The sequence below is a fragment of the Triticum dicoccoides genome, chromosome 3A, assembly GCF_002162155.2.
Source record: "Triticum dicoccoides isolate Atlit2015 ecotype Zavitan chromosome 3A, WEW_v2.0, whole genome shotgun sequence".
Lineage (NCBI taxonomy): Eukaryota > Viridiplantae > Streptophyta > Magnoliopsida > Poales > Poaceae > Triticum > Triticum dicoccoides.
The window spans coordinates 3,663,360-3,674,693 of NC_041384.1; positions in this window are offsets into that span (position 1 = coordinate 3,663,360).

Sequence of the window (11,334 nt, forward strand, 5' to 3'; positions counted from 1 at the left end):
TCCGACACCGACGGCCACATGTATCTCACACCCACGATACTTGCTATTTAGGGTTTCCTCTATCGCTCGGTGACCCTCGACGACCCTCGTTCCTGATAAAAAAAAGAGGAAGAAGAAGAAAAAAAGAGGAGAAGAAAGAATAGAGGAGATCTTACTCCTCTATTCTTTCTTCTCTTTTTTTTTCTTCTTCCTGTTCTTTTTTATCCTTGAAGCGTTGTTGAGGCCACCCCAAACCCTAGAGAAGCAGCGTCGAGGCCACTAATTAATATTAGTTCTACGTCTTTGCCACTAATATATCCATCTGTCATGTTTGAATAATAATTGCCATGTTGTCAATATTTGTAGAAACTATGGACACCGCCCGAGATGAAGTACAAGAAGAGTTGTTGGGGGACATAATCGCACAAGGAAGTGATGCCATCTGCTCGTTGTTTCTCAACGAGACCGATGGTCTGGAAGCAGCTGATTATGATGGCTCCGGTGACCTAATGCCGGTGCAAGAAGGAGACCGTGAGGACGGCTCCATGACCCAATGCCGGTGCAAGAAGGAGACCGTGATGACGTCTCCGGTGACCAAACCGAGTCCGGCCAGGTGTATATATTAGTTAAGCTTCTACTGACTAGCTAATTGATGCATTCATTGTTTTGGTATGTACACATATTAATTAAGTCTTTGTTCTTTTTTCTAGCCCTCCGGATCGAGCACAACTTCGGTAAAGAGACGAGGCCCGAAGAAAAAGTTGAGCTCGAATGAAAAGTTTGAGATCATAGCAATCGCGCCCGACGGCCAACCGATTGAACCCCTCCGGACAAAGAGCGCATTTGTTGCTCAGTGCGGGGTTTTGGTTAGGGACAAGATCCCGATCAGCATCCCGCAATGGTTTAAGCCGGCTACAGAAGACCCTGAGGTGTCTTATGTCAATGATATGCAGAAAAATGATCTTTGGACTGAGCTGAAGTCAAATTTCACCCTACTGCCAGAGGATAATCCAGAGAAGCCAGTTAAAGAGCAATTAATAAAGTCTTTTGCTCCTAAGAGGATGGCAGAACTATTCAGGAGGTGGAAGAAAGAGCTGAATAAGTTTGTCAAAAATAATGAGACACCAGAATTCAAGGGCAGATATGACAAGATCAGAGATCACTGGCCCGCATTTGTGGCCCACAAGACATCGGAAAAGAGTAAGAAGATGTCGGTGACAAACAAGCAAAATGCTGCGAAGAAGAAGCATCACCATCGCACGGGGTCAGGTGGCTACCTCGTAGTCCAGCCTAAGTGGGCCAAGACTGAGAATGATCTGGTTGATAAAGGGATCGAACCAGAGACAATTAACTGGCCAGACCGTTGCCGGACTTGGTTCTTCGGGGCTGGCGGAACCTTGAAACCTGTAACAGGGAAGTGCATTTGGACGAACGATCGAATGGACATACCAGTCAGGAAGCTTCAGCACTATATCAAAGCAGCGCAGCAAGGGACGTTCTTTCCATACAGAGAGAACGACGAGCTCACAATGGCCCTCGGGAATCCTGAGCACCAGGACGGACACGAGGCACGCCAGGCTCCATTCCGTGGAAGGTTGGGTTTCCGGACGCAGGCGATTACAAATCCCATGAGAGGAGGAAAAAAGTGCAGCAGACCCAAATGCAGGCGCTGCAAGCAAGGGTACAAGCGATAGAGGAACGAGAAGCAAATCACAACAAATGTACTGCCGAAGCTTCCACAGAAGCTACCCCGCCATCTCAGCAAAAAAGCAGCATGGCTTCCACTGAGCTGCTTCAGCCGGAGCATGCCTTGACGGCTCCTGCCAAATATCCCGTGGATGCTATCACAGAGTCTCAAAATTGCCACCTTATGACGCAATGGATGAATTTGAAGGTCAAGGCGGCTGTTGGCTCTATTTATCCTACTGAACCCGGCGCAACTTTTCACTGCCGGCCGATTCCAGAAGGATATTCTAGGGTGATGGTGGATGAAATAACGGAGGGATTTGAGGACCTCCAGCTTGACCACCCTACCGGTGAAGGGGAGACTAGGCTGGGAACTATTCAGCGTAGAACCCACACTTTCGTGCCTCCTATGCCTGCATCCACATGCCTGTAGAACCTACACTTATGTGCCTGCATCCACATGCCTGTAGAGAGGCTCCACTTCAGCACTAACAGTCTCAACACTAAAAAAAATACTGTAGCACACAAAAAAACCCAAGCCAAGCATAACGAATCTTGATGCCCAAACGGACGGTTGAAGATTAGAGACGGTTCGATGATTTCCATCTCTCCCTCCCTCTTCTACTAGCTTGCTTCCCCTTCCGCAAAGTAAATCTCGAAACCTTCATCACTCCCGCATGCTCTCCTCCTTCCTTCTGCACACAAACACAAACTCGAAATCGAGTTCGCGTCACCGGACAACCGCCACCGCGTCCGCCAACCACACTCAAATCTGACATACAAACAACCACACTCTGCCTGCGACAACACCAATAACCCCACCGGCTGCGGCGACCAACGGCGAGGACTTCAACAGCGGCGGCAGAAATCGCAACAAAAAAGGAGCAACGACACAATAAGCGGATGGAAGCGAAGAACACCGCACAAGCAACTGAAGGTAATTATCATTCTATCCCACTCCATTCCACCGGGTAGATCGTAGTGATTTTTTCACTTCCAGGAAGAGCAACCCTAGCCACCGCTACCAAGGAGTTTTCTAATAACCTAAATCAATTTGCCTAACAAATTGAACTAGCGCAGAGATAAGATTTTATAGAAATGCTACTGCTCTCCGCCCTGGGATTTTCGCCATACGATTTGTGCTCAAAGGTAAAAAACCTAAAACATCAGTAACTAGAATACATCGATAGATCCAAACCCCGCAAGCATCCTGAGAGGCCAAAACTGATAACCGTACGAGATTTTCTACATCCCTTGTCCCGTCAATGTAACCGATTTTCAAATTAAGTGCCTCTGTTGTGAAATACCGTGAACAAAGAATAGGTGTACCCTGTGCTTCTAGGGTAAAACAACCCGTGCCTCTCTATCCATGCAAATTTGTTTTCACACCACGCAGGTTTTTTTTTCCTGTGACACTCGACTCTGCTTCTAAAACCTGCCCATTTTTTATGCAGCAATGACAAATCCTCACGAAGAAGCTAAAACTCAGCAAAATACTGACGAAGACCCTGCTGAAGAGCATGCAAATCAGCAAGCTCCTTTCAAAGGTTTGAGCAAAAAGTCTCCACTGTCCATCTACAAAAAACTATATTGAGAGTTATTAATAACTTAACATCTATCGTTGACAACATAATTAAATATGTCTACAAATAAAACTACCTGCCACTTTTTATATATTTCTTTATAAAAAACATTAAAAATGTTTGCACACTATCTTATTTTTAATTCAAAAACAGTTTAACTTACCCAATAAATCTTGAACTATCATTGATAATATTCCTCCAATTATGAAATATCACCTGCAGAGTGCATTTTTGTCTCAGAAAATGCTTCACCCTAACTTCACTACCCCAGCTGCACTCATAACCATAATTAATATTTTCTTCCATCCCCTGATTAGCTCAATCGGTAACAATAGTAATAACCTATCTTAACCCAAGAAAATAAAACTAAAAATCCCCTTATGCATAATCATGGAAGATATATATTTTAAATGTGTATCAACTATTTTTGGACGAAAAGAACATCCTTTTTTGTTACCTGGTCATTATACAGGACACGAAGATGGTGATATTCAAAGCGCAGAAACAGGCAGCATGTCTCCTCATTCATCAGAAAAGGACACAGAACAAAACATGAGGAACAAACCACCTGCGAAAGAAATGATAACTTACACCAGGCTCAACAAGAATAATCATCTAAAAACAAGCAAAAATAACGGGCTCCATCTACAGACCACTTGCAGCACACATCTACGACAACCTGGACATAGAAAGCATGACAATAACCTTCGGTGATGGTAACGAAGACAAGAAACTCAAGATTACCAAGGAAGCTATACACAAGGTGTTTGGATATCCAAACGGCACGGAAAAGTCAGCACCAAGGCCAGCAAAGAGCCCAACTTCAATGAAAAAACTGATGTTAGACCTTGGCTTCAAAAATACAACTTTCAGGCCAAAAGAACTGTTCACAGAGCTAAATGAATTGGTGGAACTAGATGACGAACAGTCAAACAGGAAATCAATTAAAATATTTTTCCTTATTTTTTTCCACAATGTTGTTTGCGGGTCAAGCGCCGCTGTCTTCGCCCGACAAGCTATAATGGTAGAGGACATGGACTATCCAGAGATGGCAAAGATGGATTTCTGTGAGGTAATCGTCGAATGTATTAAGGAAGGAGCCAAGATATGGCAGAAACACAGAAAAGAACAAAAAGCATGTCAATGGTTTGGCACAGGGGCCAGTAATCATGTACCTCGACTCCCTGCTGCTGCCAACCGACACAAAAGAAATGCGGAAGATTGCAAAGAAAATGGACAAGACCTCATTACCACGAGCAAACCATCTCAAAGAGAGTGACCTAGCGAAAATAGCTAGAGCAGACATGAAAAGGGATGGAGAAGCACGACCAGATGACTATGAATTTGGCAAAATACAGGTATAGCTATATTGTACATAAATCAGTCCTTCCCTTTTTGAAAATGGTTTCCATTCTAATTAACTACATTCCACCAAAACGAGGCAGACATGGAAAGGAACAGCAGAGAGGATCTTCTATGCCAACACAGCATCAACTTCGTCTTCAATTCGGCAGATAGCAGGAGAACATCGCAAACAACAGCAACACCAGAACACGACCAAACTTCTACCACCCCAGTGGCCTAGCAGGCCCATAGGGCAGCGGCCCAATTTTTTTATAGTTTTTTTCTTTTCTGCTTTATTTTCTTCTATTTATTTCTAAGTAGTTTTTTTATATAGTTTTTTTCTTTTCTGCTATAGTTTTTTTCTTTTCTGCTATTTTTTATTTTCTGCTTTATTTATTTTCTTCTATTCATTTATTTTTATATACCATGCCAAGTTGATGGTTAAAAGTTGATGGTCAAAGTCTGGAGTTATAACCAAAGTTTTAAAAAATGAAATGCCGAAGTGCAACTAGTTTTTTCCATAACAGAAGAAGTCCGGAGTTGTAATAAGTTATTAAAAATAAAAAAAGAGGTGCAATGCTCGTTAATTAGCTTCAAGCGTTTCGGAATACTGTAAACTGCACTGCACATAGCTCCATGCAGTCTACCATATTCCTCAAGGCTTGAAGCTAAGCAACGTGAGCATTGAGCCTCTTCTTCATCGTCTTTGCACTCAGGGATTATAAACCACTCCTAGTCCCTCTCTCTTCGCGAGGTGGGACTAAAAAACAGCTGACTAAGAAACTGTAGTACTCGTTCATGCCATGAAACCGGTACTAAAGGTGCTCGTGGGGCCCCAGCCTTACCTGACACAACCTCATTAGTACCAGTTCATGGCACGAACAAGTGCTAAAAGTTTGCCACGAACCGGTACTAAAGAGCTCCTCCTGCCTAGCAGTTGGAACCGGTACTAAAGAGCTCCTCCCGCCTAGCAGTTGAATGGTGCATATTGAATGCACAAAAAGTCTGGAGTTGTAATAAGTTTAAAAAATGAAATGCCTTTGTAACAGATGAGTTTAATTTCGTCAGAAACCCGAATACTTCGAAAGAGATTGTCTAGTTTGTAAACGAAGTGCATCTAGTTTTTGCCGTAACCCTCTCTACTTTTTTGAACATGATATGTGGGTGAAATGATGATACCATGCCAAGTTTCAACTTTTTCAGAGTTCATTTGTAGTGCTTTTCAATTTCCAGGTCATTTAGTTCTCAAAACAAATCATTAAATGCATGAAAAATAGCAAATGAAGGCATAAATGGTTGAAAGCTGATGGCCTCGCTTTGAATGGTGCATACTAAACGCAAAAAATATAAGAGCATTTAGATCATGATCTTATATTTCTTTACAGTCTGAATTGTCAATATAATCTTATACATCAAAAATACTATGATCATCAATGATCTTTTTATGTACAATCTAAATTGTCAATATGAGTCCTCAACGATTTATAAACCGGTGAAGACTCATATTGCGGCCACAAATTCTACACATAGAGTTCAATGAAGACCAAGTGCTTGTGATAGTTTGAGAAGTAACATATTTAAGGTGGTAAAAGCCTTGTTAGGGAAACGAGGTGGGACTAAAAACAGCTAGCCATAACCTCATTAGTACCGGTTCGTGGTACGAACCGGCACTAAATGGTGATGGTGGGGCATAGCCTGACCGCAGGCTGACACAACATCTTTAGTACCGGTTCGTGGCATGAACCGGTACTAAAGGTTCGCCATGAACCGGTACTATTGATCGCCGCCACGAACCGGCACTAATGTACCATTAGTGCCAGCTCAAATTCAAACCGGCACTAATGTGCTTCACATTTGACCCTTTTTCTACTAGTTCTAGCATATGGAGACAATGCCCCGGTACAAAGAAACACCCTTGGGCAGAATGAATTGTTTCCTATAAAGAAGCATCATCAGGTAGATAAAACCAAAGATGCACGGATGCACAGACAAATGAATCATGGATGCATACCTTTCATATTATGACACCTCTCATAGCATATTCCTCTGGACTTTCCCTTCCAGCAAGCGGATGAGGAGAATGGGAAGGCGGCTGTAGGGGAGGGGGAAAAGATTTAGGGTTGGAGACGAGGGTACAGGGATGAAGGAGAAAGCAGACGGGCGCGGGCCTCACGACGGCCTGTACGTCGAGCGCGTCCCTCGCGCGGAGCGGTGGTCTTTTCCCTCGCGTGGTGCAGTGCGCTCGCCTGACCCTCGCTGTTTTTTCCCACGCGCGATCGCGGTGCGGTGGTTTTTCTTTGCGTGGTGCGGTGCACTCGAGCCATCGGTTGTGAATACGAGTCCTTGAGGGTTTATATGTTCAATTCCTGCTGGAAGCCTAAAGTTCAGTACTGGTGAAAATGTTTCTTCATGCTGCTCCGAGTGTTCTTTTTGCAGTTTTTTAGGGTGGTGTATGAGGCTTCAACGCTTCTTCACAAGATTGTAGAAGGGTCTGAATTTGCTAATGATAGAAATGAAATGATCCCATCAATGTTGGAGGATTCCTCCATATTAACGTTGTTCTTATTGAAGTGAGAATTTTGGATATTTTACATTCATGCCCATGAAGAATTGTAATTCTGAATTTATAAATGCATTCTGAGATTATCTATAAATGAATAAATGCAATTGGACTTCTGCTTCTTGAATCGTTGTCATGCAGTGACGGACTGTACCAGTTGGCAGCTTCTTGGTTGTCATACCTTCTTACTTATCACTTCTTGAAAATGTGTTCAAGTGATACATTTCTCACAGTGAATAAAAAGCATATACAAAGGCTTGCATCCAACCAAAAAATTACACAAGACTTACAAGGAACTATTCGTCGAACAAAATGTCACATCATCAACACCAACGAATCAAACGGGCTCTCTTACTGGCGCGGTGACATGCCGCGCTTTTTCTGCGCTTGTATAACCATACACATGTAGTACATGTGTGTATAAGAGCAATGCTTTTTAGAACTCACAGCTGCTTCTGAGAGCCCAATAACTGATGGGCAGCACTGGAGTTGCTTAATTAGTAGGCAACTAATTCTAGCGTAATTCATTAGCCACCGGCACAAAGCAGTGCCAGCCTAGCACATGTGCATGCGTCACTTCACTTCACTTTCCATGTGTGTTGACCTTGGCCTCCCTAAACAAGTCTCATGTGACTGTCATCGATGCTAATCTCAGCATCTTTCCTTTTCCATGCATGCAATCCAACAACTTATCTCCTTCACATCGACCCAACCATCTGCCACTATGCATTATGACTCGTTCCACATAGATCAAATTGCCTAATCATACGTGCTTTTTTGGGAGAAAAGTATACAGATCAAAGAGAAGGGTTGTTTTTTTCTTCAAGAGGGTGGTTGATGTACGGACGTGGAGTATTTGCACCCGAGCTCAAATGCTCCTAATGAACAGTAAAATCAGGAAAATAGTACAAAATTCAAAAAATCCTGGTTTTTTTGCGTTAACCTTTGACAAATGTTCTATGTGCTTGTAAAATTTATAATGAAAGAATATTCCTGGAAGTCGTGAAAAAAAACAAAATTGATACTCCAAAAATGCTAATTTTTAAAGCATTTTGGAGTACTGAATTTTATTATCATGACTTCCACGGTTGTCATTTCTTGATGAAAATTTTCAAACATAGAAAACTTTTGTCAAAGGTGACCATAAATAAAATTCAGATTTTTTTTGAATTTTTTTCATCTTCTGTCGATTTTACTGTTCACCAAGCTCATTTGAGCTATCAAGCAGAATAACACTTTGGTTGATGTACCTCCAAGCCACGGGATTATGCCCCCCCCCTCTATGTCAGCCCAAAATCTAGGCCAAGCCTCTCCTAATTGACCTTTCTATTTAAGGCATTTCCTCCATTTTCCATGCAAAAAATGGCATTGCCTCCATTCCATTTCTTGTAAACCGTAAAAATTAGCGGACGACTCTTTTGATTTTAGTCCACAACCACCCAAACCTAGCCCAACCTCAATCTGATTCATAAGATCCCCTTCTAAACCACAACCCTCCATGCCACGGGAGACACTCGAGCTCCTCCGAGCGGTGCGTAGCTTCACGCACACGATCTCCACCTCATGTCGACGAATGATGAGCCGCTAGCGACTAGAAGCAGCGAGTCATCGTCGTGGGCTCCTCTCCCTTCCTCCTTTCCCTCTCAACTCTATTTCTTCTTACCGGGGAACCAACCAGGCCGAAGCAGCTCGCCGCTAACCAAAATCGAGGACCCTCGCCTCCTCACTCCTGGATCATTTCGTTCCTTCCCTCTCTAGCCCTCACTATGAATGTCCCCGAGCAGATGCTCTCTGCCGCCATGCTCGATGGAGCCTCGAGCTCGTCTGCATCGCCTACCTGCGTCCTAGCTTGCTTAATGCATGTGGGCCAGCCGACAGCTTGCCCGCAACAATCGGACTGCCTCTAGCCAAGCAACCTAGCTAGATCTGCTAGCCCATCTAGCAGTCATGCCACCTTGCTCTGCTCCTGTCACCAACCGCCCATTGGTCCAGAAGGTGGGTGCCCCTCCTATATCTCACGTGCATTCATTTTAGCGCCTCTCGCTCGCTTGCTGGCCTCCTGTAACGGGCTTTGGGCACAGTAGTGAGTCTGCTATGCACCGTGTCGTGGTTTTGTCACGGCAGATGTCCTCTTGAAAGGACTTAGTCGTGGAACCATCTCTACGGGTTAGCTTGAAGGGGTTAAAGCAGACAGGGGACGTAAGAGACTTTATACTAGTTCGGCCCCTTCGATGAAGGTAAAAGCCTATGTCTAGTTGTGATGCAATTGATGGGGTTTCGATGACCAGGGAGCGAATATGCTTCGCCTAAGTCTCGAGTTGTTGTCTGTTGTCCTGAACCGCCGCTGTGTCATCCCCTTATATACATGGTTTGACGCCCGTCGGTTTACGGAGTCCCGAGACCGGCTCATAAGCGTGTCCGGTTTGGTCTCCACTACTTCTATCTTACAATACAAGTTACATACCAAAAGCCGGTTTACAGCTACAGGCCTTAAACCAGTCCTGGGCCCTGGGCCTTACACAGCATCCTCATTTGTCTTCATGGGCTTCAAGCATAACCAACTACTGATGAAGTTAACCCGACCTCTCCTGGCCGGTTTACACTCAATAGTAATATCCCCAACATTAGGCCCCAGATTGATTTCAACAGGTTCATGTCAATCCTTAATAAAAACTTTGTCTTCAACATCTTCTCATAATTTGGTAAACCGCCGTGACGTCATCTTCTCAGATCGTGGTAAACCGTCGTGACGTCATTTATTAAAAACTATGTATGACACCTCTTCATTAATGGGTCTCCGACAATCGAGGCAACAGCTCCGCCTCACTTCCAAATTTGCGGCCCCTTGATTTTCGCACCTGACACTTATCCCTTGCTTTTATAAATAGGACCGAGGGGTCATTTTCTTTTCCCCCTTGTGCCTCTTCGCGTCGTCCTCCTTGCGCCGCTCAGCCTCTGGAGCTCCGCCGCCACCGTCGACCGTCGTCTCTGCTCCGACCTTGGCTGCTGCATCACCCTGAATGCCCCAGAATACCGCGGCGCCCTTCCGCTTCTTCCTTAGCTCCGGTAAGTTCTCTGCCCTTTCTGCCATAGATCTGTTCTAGGGTTTCAACGTTCTCCGGTGTTCATCAGTCGTTCTTTGTTCATACGATGGTTCTTGATAAACTCCTGAATATGTGCTCTGTATAATGGTAGCCTTTAGCCTCTGTTTCCACTTATGCATCTCAAAACAGTAAATCTCATCCGAACCTTCACTCATTGGTCCAGTACTGCTTCTTAGATTTTGAATATATTTCCCTTTTCTGATATGCCTTAGATCCAAAACGGCAACATCAACTTGTGAAACCTGTTTTCATTCACTTACACATCTGCAGTCTTAACTCTTCGATGTTTAGACTAGGCGGTTTAACTATCTGCCAAAAATGACAACTCGGTATACACCATTAGTCCCCTTGTTGAACCGCCAAACCCTTTACTAGGGCACTGTTGCATTGTTGAACTCCGGTTTATAGATAGCTGACCCCCATTCAGCAAATATGCATCATCATATAACTGTCCAACGTATTCTTGAACCGGCAATTATTGTATTGTAGATCTTGCCATGGCCAGACAAGTGTATGAGTGCAACTGGGTCCCTTCTCGAGTGGCTGAGGACCAGCTGAACAATCTGGTGAAAACGGGCGCTTTAAGCGAGAAAAACGTCATTCACTGGAGGGTCCCTGGCACAGAATGTCCCCCTACTCCCCAAGAGGGAGAAGTTATTGTTTTTGCTGATCATTTAAGCCGGGGCTTCAACCCTCCCGGTTCAAAGTTTTTCCGGGATGTCTTAGCCAACTTTGAACTGCGCCCACAAGAAATCGGTCCTAACTCCGTAACCAATATCTGCCACTTTCAAGTCTTCAGTGAGGTTTACCTTCAGGAGGAACCTTCAGTAGAGCTATTTAGGGACTGCTTTCACCTGAACTGTCGCACAAAATTCAAAGACGGACCCAACAAAGAACTGGGCGGTATAGCGATTCAGAAAAGGAAAGAAGTCACCTTCCCTCATGCCAATCTTCACAGCCACCCCAAAGAATGGAACTAGGCATGGTTTTATTGCAAGGACACCTCTCCTTCTGAAGAAAATCCCCTCCCGGGTTACCGTCTGGAACGTCTGAGCAATACACACCCTTTTCCTCAAAG